Source organism: Leptodactylus fuscus, chromosome 4, assembly GCF_031893055.1.
Source record: "Leptodactylus fuscus isolate aLepFus1 chromosome 4, aLepFus1.hap2, whole genome shotgun sequence".
NCBI classification, from domain to species: domain Eukaryota; kingdom Metazoa; phylum Chordata; class Amphibia; order Anura; family Leptodactylidae; genus Leptodactylus; species Leptodactylus fuscus.
This window is the reverse complement of record NC_134268.1, coordinates 204,144,070-204,170,628: the sequence shown is the minus strand read 5'-3', so window position 1 is coordinate 204,170,628 and position 26,559 is coordinate 204,144,070. Positions and strand designations below refer to the sequence as shown.

The 26,559-nt window shown below is 42.9% G+C and overlaps 1 protein-coding gene across 7 annotated transcripts in view; it reads left to right on the top strand.

The window, feature by feature from the left end:
- Positions 1–26,559, top strand: part of KIAA1217 (KIAA1217 ortholog) — a 411,023-nt gene that overhangs the window by 144,448 nt on the left and 240,016 nt on the right. The window contains exon 1 of one of the 7 annotated variants that reach the window (XM_075271666.1): positions 20,028–20,164. The exons of the other annotated variants lie outside the window; for them this stretch is intronic. The gene's annotated coding sequence lies outside the window, so the exon portion shown is untranslated. Of the gene's footprint in view, positions 1–20,027; positions 20,165–26,559 lie in introns of those variants that run through there. 7 annotated transcript variants of the gene reach the window in all.

Genomic DNA, 26,559 nt, shown 5'->3' with positions numbered 1-26,559 from the left:
ACATAACTAGGGATATAAGCCAAACCCAAAAGCTCTGCAGTCACTTATTTCAGGTTTCTTGCCCCTCACCAGTGCAGAGTAAGGTGACACCTTAGCCGGTGTCTCAAGTATTGTTGTTTTTGTCCCCAAACTCATCGTATAGTTCCCACCTTGGACTATGACACCAATTGCAAACCTTCCGCTAGACTCACTTACTCCAAACCTCTATTTTCAGATTCAGAACAGACTTTGGTAAATGAGATAGAGACTTCTAATAACTGACTGCAACTTCTGGCCATGTCTATAAGTATTGTAGACGTGCTGGAAAGTGTGCAGGCCGGCAGATCAGCAGATGAAATACCGGCAACGGCAGAGGCTTTATGGAAAAAGAGAACACTTTGTATTTGTAAACTCAGTTTGAGGAGCGTGCGGCGATGGAGGCCGACTGTTGTGGGAATGTGTGTGAGTGATGCGGCTGCTAGACACAATCTAATATAACAAGGTTCCTTTGAAATACGGAGGAGCGAGCTGAATAAGAGCGCTGTGGTTTCTAGTAATACAATGCAGAAGTCATATGATAGTGAAACGGTGTAAATAAATGCTGATTGAGGCAAATTGATGTCTTAGTACATAACATTCGACAGAGACATGACAGTAAATACAAACCATGTGTGTCTGAGCGGATATTGTAATCTCATTGAGGGCGCTTTTCAAAAGGGATCCCTAATGGTTCGGGGTAAAAACAATGTTACAGTGTATAAAATGGATGCAATGTATATAATGAGGACACGGGCATAAGGACGAGGGTGCGAGGCAGAGCAACTGGAGGTGCAGGATGAAGAGCAAGTGCTAAACTGAACTGGTAATTTGGTGCCATCACTATATTATCCCTGTACTGGCACATGTGGTTTTTACTAAAGATGGGAGAACCTCAGAAGATTCACTTCATCCTTTATTCAGAAAAACCAATCCCCCAGTTTAGTTTGGTCCAACCTTGTCATACCGTGGTTTCTCTTCAGACCTCAGAGTATTATAGCTGAAGTCCCAGGAGAGGAGACAAATATAAAGAACCTTTATTCTCACTTTCCATTATTTCTAATGGGCTTCCATTTCAGTTTGTCCAAAACAAATTCCAAATAGTTTGGTTTCATTGTAACCTTTCTTGTTTGTATTATCCCTGTACTGTGACATCACTGTGTGTATTATCCCTGTACTGTGACATCACTGTGTGTATTATCCCTGTACTGTGACATCACTGTGTGTATTATCGCTGTACTGTGACATCACTATGTGTATTATCCCTGTACTGTGACATCACTGTGTGTATTATCCTGTACTGTGACATCACTGTGTGTATTATCCCTGTACTGTGACATCACTGTGTGTATTATCCCTGTACTGTGACATCACTGTGTGTATTATCCCTGTACTGTGACATCACTGTGTGTATTATCTCTGTACTGTGACATCACTGTGTGTATTATCTCTGTACTGTGACATCACTGTGTGTATTATCTCTGTACTGTGACATCACTGTGTGTATTATCCCTGTACTGTGACATCACTGTGTGTATTATCCCTGTACTGTGACATCACTGTGTGTATTATCTCTGGACTGTGACATCACTGTGTGTATTATCCCTGTACTGTGACATCACTGTGTGTATTATCCCTGTACTGTGACATCACTGTGTGTATTATCCCTGTACTGTGACATCACTGTGTGTATTATCCTGTACTGTGACATCACTGTGTGTATTATCCCTGTACTGTGACATCACTGTGTGTATTATCCTGTACTGTGACATCACTGTGTGTATTATCCTGTACTGTGACATCACTGTGTGTATTATCCTGTACTGTGACATCACTATGTGTATTATTCCTGTACTGTGACATCACTGTGTGTATTATCCCTGTACTGTGACATCACTGTGTATTATCCCTGGACTGTGACATCACTGTGTGTATTATCCCTGTACTGTGACATCACTGTGTGTATTATCCTGTACTGTGACATCACTGTGTGTATTATCCTGTACTGTGACATCACTGTGTGTATTATCCCTGTACTGTGACATCACTGTGTGTATTATCCTGTACTGTGACATCACTGTGTGTATTATCCTGTACTGTGACATCACTATGTGTATTATTCCTGTACTGTGACATCACTGTGTGTATTATCCCTGTACTGTGACATCACTGTGTGTATTATCTCTGGACTGTGACATCACTGTGTGTATTATCCCTGTACTGTGACATCACTGTGTGTATTATCTCTGTACTGTGACATCACTGTGTGTATTATTCCTGTACTGTGACATCACTATGTGTATTATTCCTGTACTGTGACATCACTGTGTGTATTATCCCTGTACTGTGACATCACTGTGTGTATTATCTCTGGACTGTGACATCACTGTGTGTATTATCCCTGTACTGTGATATCACTGTGTGTATTATCTCTGTACTGTGACATCACTGTGTGTATTATCTCTGTACTGTGACATCACTGTGTGTATTATCCCTGTACTGTGACATCACTGTGTGTATTATCTCTGTACTGTGACATCACTGTGTGTATTATCTCTGTACTGTGACATCACTGTGTGTATTATCCCTGTACTGTGACATCACTGTGTGTATTATCCTGTACTGTGACATCACTGTGTGTATTATCCCTGTACTGTGACATCACTGTGTGTATTATCCTGTACTGTGACATCACTGTGTGTATTATCTCTGTACTGTGACATCACTGTGTGTATTATCCCTGTACTGTGACATCACTGTGTGTATTATCCCTGTACTGTGACATCACTGTGTGTATTATCTCTGTACTGTGACATCACTGTGTGTATTATCCCTGTACTGTGACATCACTGTGTGTATTATCTCTGTACTGTGACATCACTGTGTGTATTATCCCTGTACTGTGACATCACTGTGTGTATTATCCCTATACTGTGACATCACTGTGTGTATTATCCTGTACTGTGACATCACTGTGTGTATTATCTCTGTACTGTGACATCACTGTGTGTATTATCCCTGTACTGTGACATCACTGTGTGTATTATCCCTGTACTGTGACATCACTGTGTGTATTATCCCTGTACTGTGACATCACTGTGTGTATTATCCTGTACTGTGACATCACTGTGTGTATTATCCTGTACTGTGACATCACTGTGTGTATTATCCTGTACTGTGACATCACTGTGTGTATTATCCTGTACTGTGACATCACTGTGTGTATTATCCTGTACTGTGACATCACTGTGTGTATTATCCCTGTACTGTGACATCACTGTGTGTATTATCCCTGTACTGTGACATCACTGTGTGTATTATCTCTGTACTGTGACATCACTGTGTGTATTATCCTGTACTGTGACATCACTGTGTGTATTATCCCTGTACTGTGACATCACTGTGTGTATTATCCTGTACTGTGACATCACTGTGTGTATTATCCCTGTACTGTGACATCACTGTGTGTATTATCCCTGTACTGTGACATCACTGTGTGTATTATCCCTGTACTGTGACATCACTGTGTGTATTATCCTGTACTGTGACATCACTGTGTGTATTATCCCTGTACTGTGACATCACTGTGTGTATTATCCCTGTACTGTGACATCACTGTGTGTATTATCTCTGTACTGTGACATCACTGTGTGTATTATCTCTGTACTGTGACATCACTGTGTGTATTATCGCTGTACTGTGACATCACTGTGTGCATTATCTCTGTACTGTGACATCACTGTGTGTATTATCCCTGTACTGTGACATCACTGTGTGTATTATCTCTGTACTGTGACATCACTGTGTGTATTATCCCTGTACTGTACAAATTGGGTTAAAACCGGGAATAGAGGGAGCGCTACTGAGTGAAGAGTGAGTCCAAGGGTTAATTGGTAACATCACTTTAATGGTTCTAATGACAGAAGGTAAAATGATAGGCTACGCGTTTCGACGCTGGTCAAGTGTCTTCTTCAGGCTGACGTGTATTCCACTGTCAGAGCGTGGGAACCTGTTCTTACAGTGCAAGGAATCGATGCCGAAAATAACAGCACCGATATCTCCAGCATCCCGGCAATCCAATAAATCTGACAATGCCCTGAATTCAGCACATGATTCTAAGCGCCCCCCCCCCTCCCCCACAGTGTTTTTACAATGGGGTTCCATTTCCATATGGAGAATAATTCCCATTGTTTTTCTTTACAAATAAACTTTATGAACAACATAACCATATTATCCAGAGAGCGAGCGCTATAATACACACGTACAGCGATGCGGGTGATTCCTTATTAATAAACATTATTCTAACAGTGAGTCATATATAAAGTAGAGCAGTGTCATCGCGGAATCTGCAAACAATGACAGAATTATTATTATCCAGATTCTGTTGTACAGGTCCTCAGGCTATTACTTGGTAATAAAGTGCCCCCCTCCCCCACCTCCTGGAAATCCCAGCAATCAGCTATGATCCATGTGGAAAACTTCAGTAAGTGTTCCATTTTCCTGCAGTGCCACCACAGGAGAAATGAGGTATTACATAGTGTTTATTCACATTTATTCCTCTTACTTGTACAGAGCCATGTATTCTGCAGTGCTTTACAGACATTATAAGTCATTGTCACATTTAGGGATCACAATCTAAGTCTACATCAGAGGATTGTCTGTATAATACAGTACAGGACAAGTCCTCAAGAGCAGGGGTGTAACAAGCCCCATAACAAACTTTTTACTTGAGGCCCCCTGACTACCACATGGCACAACACCCCCTTACCAGGCCCCCACATGCTATTACTCTCTATTTTCTCCTACCTATAATATCCAAAAGTGACCTCCAGACAGTAGAATATCCCTTAAAGGCCACTCATGTGCCACAGAATATAGTGGTGGGACTGGCAATTTGATCCTCCATTGGTAGCATTCACCTGTGACTTCCATCATCAACTTGGCTTACCAATTTCCAAGATGGCGTCTTTCTCTTTCATGACCATTCTTGGCCTCTCACCAGAGCTAGCAATGTCCCTGTTGTTGGGACTGTTCTTGCTTCCTGGGTAAGAGTTTTGTCCTTTTACCCTGTCTCTGTGAACGTTGACTAGGTCGACTTCAGCCTAGTTCTCTAGTCACCCAGCATGTCCTTCCTCTCTACTGATTTGCCAACTGAACTCACTCTTCCACATGGAGACCTTCTCCAGTTTGTCTTCCTTGAGTCCCAGCACTTGCCTGGCCATAGAGGCCTGTGAGACCACTTCCACCCTATAGTGGTTCCTATAGGTGTTCTGGCGGTAGCTTATCTCCTTAAGATCCCTTGAACATCTACCATCAATGGAAAGTTGGGAGGTTATTATTAGATCAGGGGTCCCCAACCACTGGTCCGCAGACCAGGACCAGGCCATTGGGGATTGTTGCCAATCAGGGCTGGGCGGGGGTTTGGCCTCAATCTTAACTGGATACTTTGCACTAGGTCACTTTGCTATGGTAACATGTAAACTATTGGGTAGCTGCTAAGGATATCACTCTACCCGATAGTTTACACGTTATCATAGCAATATGGCCTAGCGTGAAGTATCCAGCCTTGGTGTCTAGTGATTCGCCATGTCCGCTTAGATACTTGTGTCACACCTACTTGCCCTGCAGAGCATCCTGACAGAGAGTCTTCCCGTCCACCCAGTAGAGCCTATAACCCTGGCCCCATATGACCAAAGCCCCGCCTCACCCCCCACCCTGCCCGGCCAAGCCATGCAAAAATGGTCTTGCTCGAAGCCGGTCCCCGGTGCAAAAAAGGTTGTGACCAGTCAGTCTGCCATTTATCGCATGTATGTGCCCAGCTTAAAGGAATTGTCCAAGGAGTCCTTTTTATTTTACATCTCCAGGGGTTCCAGGCTGGTTCATTCCCTGCATTTGGCCCCTGGGTCACTCCGCGTCCTCCCTCCTCACCACTAATGTGCCTGACTTTGCTATAGTCAGTCTTCCCTATGAGGATGGAGGATACGGGATGGCCTGGGGTCAGAACCAGCTCGGAATATCTATATCCATCATGTATAAAGAAGACTCCTTGGACAACCCCTTTAAGAAACTAAGTGGATTTAATATCGCAGAAATTTGTATCAATTCACAACTAGCTACTCAAAGGAACAGAGGACTTTGGGTCAAGAACGTAGACATGATAATATGATAATGATAATAATATATGATAATAATATACAAATTTCGCTATAACAGCTCTGTGAAGTTTATCTTCGCCAATCCTGACCCCGATGTCCTAGGGCCACGTGTGCTGCTGGGTCGCCAAGTTCCTCGAACAATCTTATCTTTATTGATGTGTCACAAGAATAACCACTAAGAAGAAAATAAAAAAATGTAAAACTATAAGGCTTTCTGTGATTTCCTAAGTGTCGGACAGCTTCATACTGTTTTATAAAGTAAGAATTAATACGTACGATTTATGCAGCGGCCAGTAATGTAATCCCCCCGCGGCGACAATATCTGACATTTTAAAGGATAAAGGAATTCTGATAGAAAGGACGCGCGGAGCTTTCAAGACACGCAATCATTTACTTCTAATGCACATGAAAACTTAATTGCCTCTGGTTATGTCAGTTTAGTTCTGCCGTTTTCTAAGAACATCCCTTTTAGGATGTAGGAATTAAATAATACAAAGCCGGAGACGGAGGATTTATTTAAATATGGAGAGAGTCTGCCGGAAGATAATTCTGATATATTGTTATAGGATTGGGTAAGGAGACAAGCGGCTATATAGACGGGGAATACACGGGCAGGGTGATAGTAACTAAATCATCCAGTGCGGGATTGGAACACTGCAGAATCCTAATGTAATCCTGCATCACTTCTCCGCTACACATCTGTCCTAAGGGAATAGGAAGTTACCAGAGCCCGGGGTGCAAGCAGACAAATAAGACGTCTGCTACAGCACAAAGACATCAAGTCATTACTTAGCTACAATCTTATAGCAATGCTTATTATTATTATTATTATTATTATTATTATTATTATTATTATTATTATTATTATTATTATTATTATTATTATTATTATTAATGTTATAATGGTTATTATTATTACTATTATTATTATTTATGTCATGGTTATTTTTATTATTATTTATGTTATAATGGTCACTATTATTATTAGTGTTATTATTATTAATGTTATAATGATTATTATTATTATTATTGTTATTTTATTATTGTTATTAGTATTATTGTTAATATGAATATTATTATTATTTATGTCATGGTTGTTATTATTATTATATTATATATTATTATTTAATATTGTTAATATTATTATCATTATTATTTCACTTCCTTATGATACATTTTCATATAGGTCTCTATTAAATGAGGGATGGATAGAGGGGAATTAGGCAATGACTATAATACCATCTCTCCAGGGGTGGGTCAAATTTCTGGTGGGGGTGTCAAAATGTTATTTAAGTTCCTTTCCCCTCCCAAGGGGAGAAATGCCTTGGAAATAAAGGATTAAGAGATAAGATAAAATAATCCTTTAATAGTCCCACAGTGGGGAAATTTCAGTATGTTACAGCAGCATAGTAATACAGATACAGGATAATACACAGTAATATATTACAGAAGGAGACACACATAAGCTGAGAAGAGAAGATATACTAGGAGTCCATAGAAGCTAAGGAAGAGAAGAAGAAAGAAGGAAGATGTCATAGTCATAATCATTAGTTCTCTGTGCGGAGTGATCTTCGCTTGGTCTGATGTACATTATACAGCCTGGTCGCGGTTGGAAGGAAGGACCTGCGATAGCGCTCCTTCTCACACTTGGGGTGAAGCAGACGGTCACTTACAGTGCTGCCAAGTCCCATCAGGGTCCCATACATGGGGTGGGATTTATTCTCCAGCATGGAGGTCACCACAGACAGTATCCTTCTGTCACCCACCACCTGTACTGGGTCCAGGGGGCTCCCCAGGACAGAGCTGGCCCTCCTGATCAGCCTGTCAAGTCTCTTTCTGTCCCTGATTGATATACTGCTCCCCCAGCAGGCCACACCGAAAAAGATGGCTGAAGCAACCACAGAGTTGAAAAAGGCCCTAAGAAGTGTCCCCTGGACTCCGAAGGCCCTCAGCCTCCTGAGCAGGTAGAGCCTGCTGTGGCCCTTACTGGTTAGAGATAACATTTATAGAGCTGCAAGGTTGTAAAAGATGACAAATAATGCATTAAAAAGCTGGGTTCACATACACATTCACAGGCGGTAACCGCCTCAGAATCCAGTCCAATAAATGTCTAGCAGTGCCTAGATGCCGGTGCAGTGCATACAGTGCACTGGGATTCAGTTACGACATTCCGCTTTGGATTAGGCACAAATGAATGGGCCTACTCGGGAGGTGGATGTCCGCGGCTGAATCAGCTGCGGAATCCGCCTAAAGAAAGGGCATGTCGCTTCTTTTTCCGCGAGCGGGAACAAACCACTCTCGGAAAAAGGAAATGACTGACTCCAATTGAATTCAATGGGAGACGATTTTTTGAGGAAGGACGCTAAAGAAGTCCCGAAACGCATAGCTGTTTCCATGCTGTGTCTACTGCAATTACCCACGGGTTTCCTGTAATGGTTTTATTATGGAAGAATAAAGGTTAAATTTTACTTCTTCGCCTGGTGGATGCTGGATTTCTCCTTTGTCGTATATCCAGGCGGTTTTTTGAGCTGGATTCTGAATCATGCAGACAGGAAAGTAGATTATGAGCTACTTTCCTGTCCGCAAGATCCCTGCGGAGATCTGGCAGCAAGCACACAGATCTCTTTATAGTATATGGGGTCCGTGTGCTTATACTGCACCAGCGTTTGCGCTTGCGTTTGGTATTCTATTCAGGGGCGTCCTCATGCAGACTCCCCCGGACGGAATCTAAACACTGAACGAGGGGTAAGGGCCGCGGCTTCTTGATATCCTTTATTAGCCCACTATTTATTAACCCATTGTACTCTAGTGATATTATTGTAATGGGCAGATTTTATTTTATATTCATTTAATAGGAAATCGGCTATTTTATACAGATTATACATTCAGCAAGGAGCAGCTCAATCCTCCCCACATTTCCTACACTTTTAAGCGCCTTTCCCTTTAGCGCTGTACCCGGCGAGTCCGATACCTCTATTATTTACAGGGCCGAGCTGATAGATCTAAACAAAAGCATGTCTGGATTTACTGACCAGCAACCACTGTGAGCTCAAATGGTTTATGCCGCACTAAATTACGTCAATGGCTTCGCTGACAGCGTTATTGTGTAATACATAATACATTGTGTCTGAGCAGTCCATATGGGAAGGATATTCGCAATAAAGGATAGAGCTGAGTGCAAAATGTTTGTGTTTTGCTATGGTCTTTATGTTGTATTATTAGGGTTTTTAAGGGAATATTGTCACTCCTTGGGGAGAGACCACCATATAGGTGTGTGGAGACTTATTAAGCCTTTAGCACTCCAGTTCGCAAGGGACCATGGGAAGAATATGCAAATCTGTCTTCCATGATGTAATTAGGAAGTCAGCTGCTGCCTCAGTGTTGCAAACCAATAGAGGGCGCTCACTGGAATATGCAAGCCTGTCTTCCCTGATGTAGTTAGGAAGACAGAATTTCAGTGAAATAACCCAATAAAGGTATGCTCCCTTTAGCATCATGCTCGACCTTCCAAGCCTCTAAGCCTCTCACCTCTACCAGGTTATAGTCCTCTCTACATCGAGCTGACGAGATGCAAGTACATCGAAACGGCCGTCCTCGATTGAGAGACTATACCTGGTAATAATCCCAGCGTCACTGCAAAACAAAGGCCTCTTGGAAGGTCAAGCATGATGCTAAAGGGAGCAAACCTTTATTGGGCTATTTCACTGAGATTCTGTCTTCCTAATTACATCATGGAAGACAGAGTTGCATATTCTTCCCATGGGATTTTTAAAGAATCCTGTGCCTAGGCTCCTGTGCCTAAATATTGCTGTTATCTATTTGTTGTGGCGCCCCCTGGTGTTTTATTGATTGTCTCTCAGAATGTTCACCTAATGTCTCCAATGTGGGTGAGAAGAAGAGCTGATTCTTATGGGCTAATCTATTGCCTATGTACAAGAGGATCCAGGTGAAGAGACTGAGCCACTGAGCGTGTGCGACCACCTGTACTGGGCGTGTTAGGTGGACATTCTCACAGGGAATCAAATAAACACCAGGGGGTGCCATATCTGAGTATGTCAGCCTAAATATGTATTCGTGGCACAACCCCATTAATTCAGCATAATGGAGATACTCTAAATCTCTGTTAAGTCCTAGATAAAAATGAGCTTATAGATAGGATTAGTCATAGTTCATTAGAATGTATAGCGTTATTTCTGCACAGATGTATGATATATAATGAGCTCAGCGCTACATATGCTATTCCTCCTGTTAAACGAAACATCGAGCTACATGAGCGTTGGTTTATACAGAAATGTATTATTTGTGCTGCACCCACTATGACTTTAGGGAAATCCCATATTCTCATGAAACGCTATTTTTTTTAAATGAAAACCCATATTTTTGTTTTATGTTGTATATTATAAAAAAATATTGAATATTTCACATTTTCATGGTAAAGAAAGTAAAACGACTTGCACATTGTAAGAATCCCCTGAAAAAAAACCTTAAGGCTAAGGCCCCACGTTGTGGAAATGCAGCTTGTTGCTGTTTTTTGAGCCAAAGCCAGGAGTGGATTGAAAAGAAGGTAGAAGTATAAGGGTATGTTCATACGGCGGAATTTGCCGCCACGGGATGTTGGTGCAGTGCATCGGCATCCAGTCGTGGCAATCCGCTCCGGATTAGGCCCGAAGAATGGGCCTAATCGGGAGGGAGCCTCGCGCCACGGACGATGCAGCTGAGAAATCTGTGGCAAGATAGGGCAGCTCGCTTCTTTTTAAAGAGGTAATTGGAATTTTTTCTCTAACCCCGCCATTCCTGAACCATTATTGTTGCTAGTTCCAGCATAGTTATGCTCTCTGCTGTCACGTACGCAGTCTCTGTCTTTTTTGCTTAAAGAGGACCTTTCATCAGATTAGGCACAGGCAGCTCTATATACTGCTGGGGGGCGTTCCTCCTCGCTCACGCTGTATAGCGCGATAGGCGCTGCTGTAGAGAAGGACGTTCCTGACTGACTGTCAGGAATGCCCTTCTGACTGTAAAGCGCTACGGTACCGGGACTGATAGCGCTTTACCAGGGGCACAGATCGGGAAAGCCAACAGTGCATTGAATTCAGCGCACTGTCGGCTTTCCAGCAGTATATGGAACTACCTGTGCCCAATCTGATGAAAGGTCCTCTTTAAGCCCAGGGCTTCCCACTTGACAATAGAGAACACAACTGTTGAAACTAACAGAAATTATTGCTCAGGAACGGTGGGGGATAGAAACAAAATTCCAAATGCAACGAAATTAGTGGAGTGGCGTCTATTGAAGGATTCAAAGAGTTGGTGGAGGTAGTGAAATATGCTTTTTAATATACAGGTATTGCTATAGGTAAAGTCCAATTTGTGTACTCAGCCAACACTGTATGCCCAACATTATCCCAATGATGCCCCCTTTAATATCATCCGTATCTCTTAATACAAGAATCACTAATAATGTAATAAGCATTTGATAGCATATCCCGCTGCACTTTCTAAATCGAAGATTTCTTCAAAATTGGGATTTTATAGAGCCTTGTAATATTTTTTTTCCTTTGTCTTCACCGCTGTGACCTCGGGTATTATTTTTTGACAAGAAGCCTGTAGTTTTTCCATAACGGGAGTCATGTTGAAGACGGCACAAATGAAATGTCGATACTCTTGCAGTCGCTGTGCTTTTCTCCAGCAATTTTGTAAAGTCCTAGGTATCTTATATCTTCTGCTCAAGTAAAAAAAACTGCTAAACCCCCCCAGCCTTTGGCACGCTATCTTGAGTAACTTGTCATGCAGTCTAATCTGGTTAAATCCTATATTGCTGGAACAAGCAGCATGACAATTGGTTAGGTCGTGTTGTTACTAGACTTTGTATCCGTCACAAAATAAGAACGTGTTTGTTTTACTTGGATCCATGTGCTAGACTTGCCAGGAAAAAGCAGCCACAAGAAGTCAGTTTATTTACTTGTAATGGCTTCTTAGCACGTACAAAGTCACACTCTAATACCTCCAGGATACGTGTAAATAATAACACGACCCAGGCTCGGTAAAGAAGCCGCAATCTGCTGTACAGTAAATCATCTCATTTCCATCTGTTCTTCTGAGATGGAACATTCTGGAATCTGAAGTTTCAGAATTTTAAAGTGAATCTTCTATAACCTTTTTAACACCATGGAGAGAATTTATTAAGGCTGACATTTGGTTCACATCTGCGTTTGGTCCCCATGCGGACTCCCCAAATGGACTACTGAATGCATTTGCAAGTGGTGTGCAGTAAAAGCACACGGACCCCATAGACTATAATGGGGTCCGTGTGCTTGTTGCCCGTATGAATCATACTGACAGGAAAGGAGATTGTGAAGTACTTTCCAGTCCGCATGATCCCTGTGGAGATTGCGCGGACCCCATTATAATCTATGGCAGACCTGGGCAATGTGCAGCCCGCGGGCCACATCCGGCCCTCTGACTGCTTCTATCCAGCCCGCATAGCTAGTGGAAGGTTTTTCAAGGACCTGTGATGATGTCATCACAGCCTATCACCAGGATAGGCTATGACTCGTTAGTGGGTGGAGCCACAGGGGACTGTGTGCTTCCTGCAAGCTGCCGGCAATGGAGGCTGCTGGATGATAAAGAGAGAAGAGACAACATGTGTGAGCAAGAGGGGGGAAACTAGGGGCAAATGTGGGGGGCAGTTAAACTTAATGTACATGTAACTAGGGGGCAGATGGAGGGCAACATTAAACTGGGGCAGCTGGAGAAGGATATTAAACCATGGGGGGTAGCAAGAGGGGGACATATCTGCCTCTAGTTGCCACCAGTTTAATGTCCCCCTCCAGCTGCCCCAGTTTAATGTCCCCTCTAGTTTTTGCTAGTTTATACTGGGGCACCAGGAGAGGGACTTAATACTGTGGGACATTTGGAGGAAAACGTTATAATTTGGGGGTGTATAATGTTAGGGTGACTGTAGGAGGATTTTACTCTGTGGGGCACATGGAAAAATGATTGAGAATGGGTGGAGTCAGCAGAGAAGTGGGTGGAGCTAAACTTGCCGCGACTCGCATGGCCCTCTAGAATCGTTACAATTTCTCATGTGGCCCCATGGGAAAATAGTTGCCCACCCCTGGTCTATGGGGTCTGTGTGCTTTCTCTGCTCACCGCTTGCAAATGCGTTCAGTAGTCCGGGGGGGTCCCCATGCGGACTCCCCTGAACGGATTAACGACGTAGATGTGATCGAGGCCTTACACCAGTCTTATTCTTCTGCTGGTGTGACATGCCAGAATAATTCAGGGAGGGTTGTTTTTTTTTGTTTTTTTTTAACTTGCATGCAATAGGAGTTATTGGATGCAAGACTTAGTTGTCTGGGTAGCGATGTGGTCCCTGGGTCGCTGCCTTCCTCACCATACCTGTGCTATGACTGTGAGCCACCCTCCCTAGCATAGGTAACTGGTGGTGAAAACTGGAGAGGAGGTGTAGGAACCCAAAGGTAGGGTGCTGGTTCAATCATTTGACCCAAAGTTGGAACCAGCCCTAACGTATGGGTCCAGCATCTGGAAATCCCTGTATGTTTAAAGAGGACCTTTCATGTCCTTGAGCACATGCGGTTTCATATACCGCTAGAATGCCAACAATGTGCTGAATTCAGCTTTCAGCTTTACTATTATGTGCCCCAGGGAAAGAGATTTCGGTGCCATTACTGATATCTCTTCACTGTCAGAAGGACCTTTCTGACAGTCTAGCTGATCTGTGAGCCATGCCCCTCCTTACAGTACTGTCCATAACCCTGTACTGTCAGAGGGGGCGTCCACCCAGCGATGTCACTGAGCAGTGAGGAACGCCCCCCCAGTACTAATCTATGGACAAGTACAGTCAGAGGGGCATTCCTCACACCCCAACTAGACTGTCAGGAACGCCCTTTTGACAGTGAAGAGATATCTTTCTACCAGTATATAAAACCACATGTGCCCGAGGATATGAAAGGTCCTCTTTAATTAGACTCCCTGGATAACCCCATTAAATGGGTTTTCCAAGTCTAACCATCAGCAGTATCTGGGAGGTCCTATACCCCAATCCAACACCTTTCACCATCGTTGGCTTCCTACTGGCACCAGAAACTACTGTTTTGGGTGGTGTACTAGAAGCAGATCTCCTGTTATTCCAGTAATAGGTGCAGAGCTCCAGCTTCACAACGCCACCACTATATAATGGACGGTGCTGCAACTGTGTTGCAACACTGTTTCCAGCCTCGTCCACAGGAGTAGCATCTGGCGCTCGGAGGCAGCTGGCACAGCTATTTGGTGTGGGGTCCAGGTATCAGACCCCCACCAATCAAATACTGAGAGTCTATTCACAGAATAGATCATCAGTATCTGATCTGTGAGGGTCTGCTACCTTCAAAGCTGATCTGGCAGCCTTAGGGTGCCAAAAGCTACTGCAATGGATGACGAAAATGTGCAGGCTGCTCCTATTCAGGTAATAGGAAAGGTGTTGCAATTCCCGTAACCACTGCCATACAGTAGACGGGGCTGCGATCCGCTCCTATTCCTATTACATCACCACTCCTGTAGATTGGTGGAGCCTACCGGAACATCTGATCTGTGTAGGGTCTGGGTGTCGGACCCCCACAGATCAGATACTGATGACTAATCCTGTGGATAGGTCATTGGTATGAAACATGCATTTGGGGCTGGAAAACCCACTTAATAATCCTGGAGGTCTAAGGAGGTCTTGAGCGCCAAAACTGAAATCTAAGCAAAGGCGTCTTGTAAGACATATATTACCAAATGAACCATAACAGAACGTTTAACCTAAAAGCTAAATTAATAATCTATACTAAAGGGCGGACAGTCACTATAATGCAAAACAATCCAAACACTATTCCGTTATCTGGATCTCTCTGATGTCCTTCAGACTATCTCTATCAGACAGAAGCAAGTTGAGATACCTAAGAGGACGCTTTTAATCTTCATAATGGAAGTGTTTATCTCGAGCTGTCCATATACATTAGTTCTTTGTCTGAAGATTCCCTTGTTTTTGTCTGGATCCGTCAACAACCTCATGTCTGTGGAGCTTCTAGACCCTTGTCCCACAGCTGATGTTGGAGCCTAGATGGGACATGTTGGATTTTTCCGGTCTGATTCTATCATTTTCTTTGAGATAAGCGGCACCAGAGACTTATGGAAACTACACATCTCTTCCATGACATTAAAATTAGCCAAAGTTCACTGAGGGAGTTCTTCTTGGAAATTGCAGACCTTTTTGGCAGAACTCAGCAGGGAGGTTGTTCCCGCCGCCATCTTGGAGAACTAAGCCCAGATCTTCTGTGGATGTTGCTTGCTCCAATCCGTCTGTCTCTTCATGTAACCCTAGACAGACTGGATGATGATGACATCAAGGCTATATCTGTGGGGGCCGTACCATCACTTCCAGGACTCCTCCTCCAAAGGTCAGAGGTCATACCAAATATTGATGGGATTTGCACTTCTCTTCATTGTGTTAATTGCCAAAAGTAAACTATTAACCCTTCTATTTCTGAAAGCATTCTTGCTGTTCGGCATGCCTGCCTAAGTCTTTTGCATAGGTTCAACCAAGTCCTTCAGAGCAAAATACTTAATGGTCTCATAGGTCAACACTGACATCATTATGGGGTTAATGTGCACTCAATAGAATTCAATTATACACTTGGTAAATTTGCATAAATGAAATGTCTATAATAAAAAATTGTGACATTTCCGTGACAGTTTTTTCCAATTTGAATGTGACTATTGGGAGTTTAATAAAGATATTCGGGTCCTTTGTGAAATAATAATTACACCCCCCCAGCGCCATATTCCCTGGACTGTCAGCTGATGTCATCTATGACTTGGCCACGACAAGTCCCCTCTTCTATATCTTCGCGGAAAAAAATGCGCGTGTACATGCGTTTTTCAGTTTTGTGCTGCGGAAATTCATATGAGATTTCTGTTCAGTTTTTCATTGCGTTTTTTCTTGAGTTTCTCATGTGCAATAAAGGTAATTGAAAGGCTATGTTGCTCCTCTGCTATTTAGGCTGGAGCCCCACGGGCTGGAAACGTAGCGATTTGCGGCGTTTTATAGTACTTGCAAAGTGAATGGGATTCATGCAAATTCCATGCCCACTTTGCGGAAAAAAATCGCAGCATGTCAATTATATCTACGGAAACGCCGGCGGCTTTCCTGTAGATTCAGGGGTCTATTTTTCTGGCCCAGAATTCCCTTCTTCACACAACCATCAGGATAAACAATAAACTGAATAATACATTAGTATGCTGTGTGCGCCCTCTTGTGGTGACAGAATTTTTGGGGCAGGTTTTAAGGCTAAGGCCCCACGTTGCCGAAACGCAGCTTTTTTTTGTTGCAGATTTTGTTGCGGGTTTTTGAGCTAAAGCTAAGAATGGCTACAAATGGAATTGGAAATATATTGGAAGTTCTTATATTTCTAACTTTTACTCAATCCACTCCCGGCTTTGGCTCAAAAAATCGCAACAAAATCTGCAACAAAAAAGCGTTTCCATAAAGTGGGGCCCCAGCTTTTAGGGTCCTTTCACACAGAGATTTTGGCGCTGATTTTGAGGCTGAATCCGCCTCAAAATCAACCTCCAAAAAAAGCCTCCCAATAGAGTTATATAGGGAGGCTTTTTTGAGGCGGGTTCAGCGTCAAAATCAGCGCCAAAAACACTGTGTGAACTGACCCTAAGGCTGAGGCCCACATTGCAGAAACGCAGCTTTTTTTGTTGCAGATTTTGCTGTGGTTTTTTGAGCCAAAGCCGGGAGTGGATTGAGCCGAGGGGAGAAGTATAAGAACTTCCGATATATTTCCCATTCCTTTTGTAGCGACTCTTGGCTTTAGCTAAAAAAAAACGCAACAAAAAAGCTGCGTTTCTGCAATGTGGGTCCTCAGCCTGAAGCCCTATGTAGCAGAAATGCAGCTTTTGTTTTTTTGTTGCAGATTTTGCTGCGTTTTTTTGAGCCAAAGCCAAGAATGGCCATAAAAGGAATGAGGACTATATAGGAAGTTCTTATACTTCTCAATTCTGCTTACTTCACCCCTGGCTTTGGTTTAACCCCTTCTCGCCGATGGCATTTTTTGATTTTCGTTTTTCGTTTTTGACTCCCCTCCTTCTAAACCCCATAACTTTTTTATTTCTCCGCTCCCAGGGCCATATGAGGTCTTAATTTTTGCGGGACAAATTTTTCTTCATGATGCTACCATTAATTATTCTATATAATGTACTGGGAAGCAGGAAAAAAATTCTGAATGGGGTGGATTTGAAGAAAAAATGCATTTCTGCGACTTTCTTACGGGCTTTGGTTTTACGGCGTTCACTGTGCAGCCAAAATGACATGTCCCCTGTATTCTGTGTTTCGGTACGGTTCCAGGGATACCAAATTTATATGGTTTTATTTACATTTTGACCCCTAAAAAAAATTCCAAAACTGTGTTAATAAAATTTTTTTCTAAAAGTCGCCATATTCCGACGGCTGTAACGTTTTTATACGTGCGTGTACGGGGATGCATAGGGCGTCTTTTTTTTGTGGGGCCGGGTGTACTTTTTAGTTCTACCATTTTCGGGAAATGTTATTGCTTTGATCACTTTTTATTCAAATTTTTTATCAGAATCAAAACAGTGAAAAAAAGGCGGTTTGGCGCTTTCGACTATTTTTCCCGCTACGGCGTTTACCGAACAGGAAAAATATTTTTATAGATTTGTAGAGCGGGCGATTTCGGACGCGGGGATACCTAACATGTATATGTTTCACAGTTTTTAACTACTTTTATATCTGTTGTTGGGAAAGGGGGGTGATTTGAACTTTTAATACTTTTTATATTTTTTTATATTTTTTTTTAAAAAAAATTTTATTTTTTTTTTGCATTTATTAGACCCCCTAGGGGTGTTGAACCCCAGGGGGTCTGATCACTAATGCAATGCATTACAATGCTAATGCATTGCAATGCATTGCAAAAAATCATCCTTTCTTTTGCAGGCTGCATAGACCAGCCTGCAAAAGAGAGAATTTGCAGACAAGCTTGGGAGCCTTGTACAGGCTCCCGGCTGTCATGGCAACGTGACGTCGGCCCTGGAGCATGCTCCAGGAGCCGGCGATCCCGGGCAAAATGGCGGCGCTCATGCGCTGCCGGGAAAATGGCGCCTCCGGCGCCTTTGACCGCGGCGCTGGAGGGGTTAATTAGAGCCGATTGTCTACTGCTTAAGGCAGTAGACACCCGGCGGCTATGGCGGTCGCCATAGTTACAGACCCGACATGCGCCGTACTATTACGGCGCATGTCGGGAAGGGGTTAAAAAAAAAAATGCTGAAAAATCTGCAACAAAAAAGTGTCATTTCCTCAACATGGTGCCCCAATTAGCAAGCAAAAAACCTAGGCAGCATTTTTTCCAACAGTGCTTTTCACAGAATGTCCGCAGAGTTTTCCTCTGCGGACTTTCTGCTTCCATGACACCTATAGGGAAACTGCCAGTTTTTCCGTAGATATAATTGACATGCTGCGATTTCCACATATTTTTCTGCAATGTGTGGATGGGATCCATCGATGGAGTAGTTTTGAAATAGCTGATCTGTGTGGGATCTGGGTGTTGGACCCCACAGATCAGATTGTGGTATCCCAGAGGATGCAGATGTTATAGTAGTCCCTCTGATAGCTGAGCTGTTGTAATGGTCACGGTAGCTGTAGTGGTGGTCCTGACTGTTGGGCACCTCTCATAGGACACACAGCAAGTCAATTTTCAAAAGAAGGATAGCAAAAGGCACAGTCCTTTGTTAATCAAAAGTTTCTTTACTGAGGACTCTCATATAGTGCCGTCATACCTCACAGTGATACAGACTCATGTACAATACAGCGGGCCTGTATTAGGTGACCTAATACACGTGGCCTGGAAACCACGGAGCACTGGACCCCTGGTAAGATGAAGGCGGGGCTAAAGTCTCCACCCACAGCTTACTAGAAGCTTCTCTGCAGAAGCTCGTGCTGTGTATTGAGTGATTGGGATCCTACCATCACATGCACCTGCATAGAGTGAACCATAGGTGGCAGCAGAGTAGTACATGGCAATAAACATAGTGTATGCACACAGGAAATACAGATTATACAATAGATAGTGATCGGCCATTACTACCTCCTGTGATTGCACCTTCCACTCCTCTGACTGTAAGGCTGTGGCCCCACATTGCGGAAAGGCAGCTTTTTTTGTTGCAGATTTTGTTGCATTTTTTTGAGCCAAAGCCAAGAATGGCTACAAAAGGAATGGGAAATATATAGGAAGCTCTTATACTTCTACCTTCTGCTGAATCCACTCCTAGGCTTTGGCTCAAAAATATGCAACAAAAAAGCTGCGTTTCTGCAACGTGTGGCCTCAGCCTAAAAAACACGTTCCCATACAGAGTTTCTTTCTCATTTGCTATGAAGCTGATACAAAACATCAAAACATAATTGTGTCATAAGACGCAGCAACGTAATATAAACTTTACTTAAGACAATCTGTGTTTGTCACCATAGGATATACCCAGTCTAGGCGGCCGTCTCCTTTCATCATGGATTGTGATAAGACTAAACAGTAGCTGTCTGCTTTCCAAAGCGAGCCCCGGAGAATCCTATTGATATCCACAATCTCTTGCATGTTCCATAGGTTTTGATGGGGACGGAGCAGCAGGAAATCCTGCATATGTTTCCCTTTAAGTTGCGGAACTTCTAAGGCCTGTTCCATTTCTCTTCAAACATCCTCACACGGCTGTATAATAACAGGAGCAGGGAGGGGGGGAGGCAGGAAGTGTCACGGTGCAGCCGCACTGGGGCACCACCATTGGGATACAACTAGAAAAAGATTTCCCCGTTTTTTTTCTTCGTTCACAAATGTAAATGGATACAGCGATCTCCCAGGCGAAAATCACGGCAGCCCATCCAGACCGGGGATCTGTGTCTGTCATGTGAAACTTCTGGGATCTCTCAGGCTGGACATCACATCTGGATACAAGTAAGTCCGCTCTCCTGTCCATAACAGGATCTGATGGGAGTTGGGGCTTTTATATGGGATTTCGGCTACTACGTAGTATATTACTGATAGAGGAATAGAAATGTATGATGTATCCAGCTCCATAGAAACTTCTATGAGAACTTAGAAACTTCTCCAGGACTCAGTCCTATTGCTCGCTCCTTAGACGCTCCTCTAGACAGATGTCTTATGTTGCAATATCTTTGGCATGCTGCATTCCTATGTATAATACAAGGAAACCGACAGAAATTTCCTATTAACAATGTATCTATATAAATATGTATATTAGATCACATGTATCTATTTGTTAATAGATAGATAGATCATAGATGATAGATAGAATGAGATAGATAGATAGATAGATAGATAGATAGATAGGAGATAGATAGATAGATAGATAGATAGGAGATAGATAGATAGATAGATAGATAGATAATTGTTCATAGTTGATAGATAATAGATAGATAATAAATAGATGTGATCGATAGATATAGATAGATGATAGATAATAGATAGAGAGATAGATAGATAATAGATCGAAGATAGATAGATGATAGAGAGAGATGATAGATAGATAGATAGATAGATAGATAGATAGATAGACAGAGAGAGATAGATAGAGAGATAGATAGAGATAGATAGATTATAGACATTCTGATGAACCTGATTATTATCCAGAGATAAGCGGCACTCCATAGCCGCTGCTTATCTTGTTTGCAGAAATATTCAGGTTGTTTTTATTCTTGCAAGAACTCTCTTCTCCATGGATTCAACTACATCTGCTCCCTCTCTTTTTAGGAATGAGGTTCTTCAGGAGATGTGGTATTTATTATACATTTAAGTGTCTCAGCTGCTGCAGAACATCCTATCACACATCTCAGGTGCTGCAAATCTTGTTAAAACAGGATAAGGAACTTTCATATCAATCGATAATAGACAGGAATCCAACCTGATGTCTTCAAAAAGAGGTTGTGCAGCAGCAGAGGTGTGTAGTGTATGAGTCATGGATCCCTTACTATAACATATATAGAGTATTAGGGGTCACCTTGAAATTCTGGGCTGGGTAGAAATGCACCTAGCCTGAGATCTCTTATACATATGTATGGTATAGGCGCTGACAGGTGATTTATAATATTCTTATTGTGGGGGATTTATCCACTATAGAATTTTTTATGATTATTATTCTATGATATTATAATATATCAGATAATAGTATTTTGCATTGTGTTTCAGCATTTTCTTATGATTACATGTTAAAGAGGCTATCCTATTATTATTCATTTATTTCTCTTACTTATATAGCACCATCATATTCCGCAGCCCTTTACAGATATTGTCAGTCACTGTCCCATATAGGGCTCACAATACGAGTTCTCTGTCAGTATGACATATAATAATGGCCTATTGCTAGGATATCACTTTATGATGGCATATTGTTAGGTTATAGGACCCCACCATTTATGATTCAGTCACTGTGGCCCAAGCAATTTTTTGTTGCCCAGCCACCAACTGTGCAGGAGAACTTCAGCTCAGCACCATGTAAGTCAATGGAGTCAATTGCTCTTTCCTGACAGCTGGATAACCCAGTCATCATTTACATGTCTGAATAAATACACCACAAAGGGGGTTGGAGATGGCTGACATGCATACTTGTATTGTTGCACATGTGGGATGAGTTCTGCTTATTGGCATGTGTGTCAGTGCAAGCCTAATATTTTATGTGGAGGCCACTGAAGGGGCATTATACTGTGTGTAGGGCATTAGGAGTTAGGGAGCATTCACACGGCGTAATGTCCCGCGAGATTTGGCACGTGTACGCCGCGTGACCCTTTGCGTGCCGTACACGCTCCCATTCATTTCAATGGGAGCGGGAAGCGTATGCGCCGCGCTAGTTTGCGGCCGTGAATAAATGCACGGCCGCAAACTAGCGCGGCGCATACGCTCCCCGCTCCCATTGAAATGAATGGGAGCGTGTACGGCACGCAAAGGGTCACGCGGCGTACACGTGCCAAATCTCGCGGGACGTTACGCCGTGTGAATGCTCCCTTATACTGTCTTTGGGGGGCACTGAAGAGTCATTATACTATGCATGGGGGCCACTGAGGGAACCTTATACTGTGTGTGGGGGCCACTGAGGGGGGGCATTATAGTGTGTGTGGGGGCCACTTAGGGGGCATTATACTATGCATGGGGGCCACTGAGGGAACCTTATACTGTGTGTGGGGGCCACTGAGGGGGGGCATTATAGTGTGTGGGGGGCCACTTAGGGGGCATTATACTATGCATGGGGGCCACTGAGGGGGGAGCATTATACTGTGTGTGAGGGCCACTGAGGGGGGGCATTATAGTGTGTGTGGGGGCCACTGAGGGGGCATTATACTATGCATGGGGGCCACTGAGGGAACATTATACTGTGTGTGGGGGCCACTGAGGGGGGGGGCATTATACTGTGTGTGGGGGCCACTGAGGGGTGAGCATTATACTGTGTGTGGGCCACTGAGGGGGCATTATACTGTGTGTATGTTTTGTGGCTACTGAGGGGGCATTATACTGTGTGTGTGTGTGTGTGTGTGTGTGTGTGTGTGTGTGTGTGTGTGTGTGTGTAGTGGCTACTGAGAGGGCATTATACTGTGTATTTTGTGTCACTGAGGGGTCATTATACTGTGTGTGTTGGGGTCACTGAGGGGACATTATACTGTGTGTGTTGGGGTCACTGAGGGGACATTATACTGTGTGTGTTGGGGTCACTGAGGGGGCATTATACTGTGTGTGTTGGGGTCACTGAGGGGACATTATACTGTGTGTGTTGGGGTCACTGAGGGGGCATTATACTGTGTGTGTTGGGGGTCACTGAGGGGGCATTGTACTGTGTGTGTTGGGGTCACTGGGGGGGCGTTATACTGTGTGTGTTGGGGTCACTGAAGGGGCATTATATTGTGTGTGGGACATTGAGTAGACATACTATCTGTGGGGCCATTGAGGGGTCACTGTGCGTGTTGGCCACTGAGGGAGCATTATACTGTGTGTGTTTTGTGGCTATTGAGAGGGCATTATACTGTGTGTGTGTGTGTTGTAGCTACTGAGAGAGCATTTTATTGTGTGGTAGCCAGTGCGGGGTCATTATACTGTGTAGGGGGTCCACTTAGGGGACATTACATTGTGACAGGGGACCCCTATGATGGCATTATATTGTGTCAGGAGGACATGGGGAGGGCATTATACTGTGTGGGGGCACAAAGGCACTGTGTAAAATCAAAGGGGCATAGGCAGTGTTAGAGTCTTGGCTTGTTGCCCTTTTTTAGGATCCTTTAAGAAGGAATAGGAGTGGGGAGCCAAGCCAAATTGCCTGTCTGGGGCCCTGTAATTCCTGCCACTGAGCGGGGAAGAACAGTAATGGGCAACATTGCTAAATTAGAGGAGCAATCCGCTTTCTCTCAGGATTGTGGGGTCATCGTAGTGATATGCTATCAATTTATGTGATAGGAATTAATGTATAATTACTATATGTTATATTGGTGGGACTGCTCTAGAGTCTAGTTGATGGCAGTCTGTATTCTGAATGACTTCTGGAATAGTTCAGTCTCCTGTTATCAGATCTGTGTTACATTTCTCCAGCCTACAGGATTTTATTGAATTGCTTCTGCTTGTAAAGTGCATAGTGTCCAATAATATGGAATTGCCTATCATACAATTGCCCCTCTTCAATATCATATGTGAGATACACAGTAACAGGCGAGTCTCCGAATATCCTGACCCCTGCTTGTCCATCCCTCTAGTATACAGCCCACTTCTAAGCCGCTTCCTCTGGGGTGAGTTACTAGAGTTCAGTTTTTCTGGCACACGCCGGGCAACTACTTTGCAGATTCCTTCTATGTCTTGCATTGGGAAATTCATAATGAGGACAAATTATTTGCCTGGGAGTTGTCAGACATTTAATAATGCTCAGTATAATGGCTCCTGCCCAGCTGGCAATGAGTCTACATACATCACCGGCCGTAACGGGCAAACAAATATTGCTCTAGTCATCTGCTTTAATGCTGGATTAATTGTGGAGTGAGGGGCGGTATTAGGCTACTTACTGAGTGTGTGAATTACAGCAGAGGCTGGCGGTATAGCCTATCCCAATAGTATAGGGCGTACAGGATTTTACAGGTAAGGTTTTTTTTTGTGTTTTTTTCATAACCAGTTGTAGGTATTTTTTGTATGGATTTTGGGAATACTTAAACCATATCATTAAATAAGAAAAGTACAAGTAGAAGTGACGCCATGTAATACCCTATTTCTCCTGCAGTGGCCGCTGTGGGAGAAATGTATAGACCTTTCTGAAGCTGATCGCTGCTGATCACCTGCCATCTCCGTGCCACGTATATTTGTAGTACCTGTTTTTATGAGTGAGTGTAGTATGTTTAGACTGTACATATAAATCTAACTTAAAAAAAGTAATTTTCCATGAAAATAGAAAAAAAAATCACTGTCCTTCAGTTTTCCTTAACATTTGGGCTTAGGACATTGTTATGATATTTTTGGGAGCTGACAGCTAGGCCTAAGTATTAGGAGCAGTGCAGAAGCATGCTGATAGATTCTGCTGATAACTGGCCACAAGGTGGCAGTATTCTGTTGCTGTTGTCAACAATTTCCACCATGCTGATGGATGAGTTACAAATTGGATTATTGGCAATTTATTGAGATGTTTTGTCAATATGTTCTAATATAGCTTATCATTCTGAGATGGCCCCTAAACCCCATACACTTCTGTATTTTTGGTCCATATCCTATGATCTACAGATCTGTAATAATGCATACAATATACACCTATTAACGTCAATGACCCCATATACATGGCAGTATTAGGGACCAGCAGATACCTTTGATGCTACTAGTACAGGTCATTAAACCCATGGCTTGGATGGGATTTGCAACTGTAATGTGGTCTGTATAATATGCAGCTGAAAGAGGATTTTGGATTATTATTATTGCTTTGGACATAGTAGTGCCCTCTTTGCATGGTCATGGAGCAGCCTTAGTAGGTTTATAATATATATATATATATATATATATATATATATATATATATATACACAGTATATAGCAAAGACATATAGGTTTGTGTTTTCTACTACCGCACTATGTACAGGGTCTCTCTCTCCATTTGACTAAGTAAAGCATTCATATAATGTAGTGATTATGATCTCTCACTGCTTATATAGCACTAACATAGTCTGTGGCGCTCTTCGGAGTCACATCAGCCCCTTTTCCTATGTACACTCTCTATCTTAATTTTCCTTATATCTCACACTCACATGAACCCACATAGAGATTGGCCCTATGTAGTGTCTGGAGGACCCGGCCTGTCCCTGTAGGACACATGAAATAACATAAGATGTTCCCAGTGCTGGGCTTGCAGGAGAATTTAGCACTTGGTGTCCGGTTCCTCTACAGATTTCGGCTGATTACTTGGGGTCACGGTAACATAACATCCGGTGATCACCGTACTGTATGTCTTGTGAGGCCCTACTAAGGCTGAGTTCACGACTATTCGGAGCCTCCATCGCAGGTCACATGAAATTTTTCAGAAAATGTTTTCCAGTACAAGAATTGACATGAAAATGGACCCCATTCATAAGTTGCTGCACAACAATAGTTCAGTGTTTTGGGAAATCGCAACATGTCCATAATTCTTGTATGCAAGAAAACTGGAATACAAGACATAATAAACCTGCCCCAGGTCCTTTTGTAATATGTAGGACATATACTGTAGAGTTATTATATGGTGATAGAAGCTCCTTGACAAGAGATAACTATATTGTAGTCTGGATAAAAGTTGGCATTTGTAAGTGACTGGCAGTACGGCCCGAAAACTGGATTTTATCTCGCTTCTCTTCCTCTATATGTAATTACCTTTTCGTATTTGTCAAATATCTCTACTAGAACAAGAGTTCAATGAATTCACCCCAGAGATTCAGGGTGCTTAGAATACATTAGGTGACTGCTGGGATTATATTAATATTTTCATTATTCTTAGTTTAACTATCCTTTAGCCGAAGCAAAAAAAAATTCTGGAGAGCGACACCGGTCCTATGGGCATACAGAGGTGTAAGAAAAACTGAGAAATCGCTAGTTAAAAACACGGTCGGGAATGTGGGATTTATATGCCGCCGCCGCCGTGTATATGTAACCTATGAAAATCCCAAATTCCCATTTACCTAGTTTTTCAGCTTTTATCATCACTAGAATAGCAGCCTTGGTTGTATATGAAAGCCGAGACTCTCGGCTTTCATAGGACACCAAGACCATCTTTCTAGGTGGAAAAAAAACTGGTATTTGAGATGACGCTTCTTCTTTGGGAACTGCTATATCTACATACTGGCAATACGTAG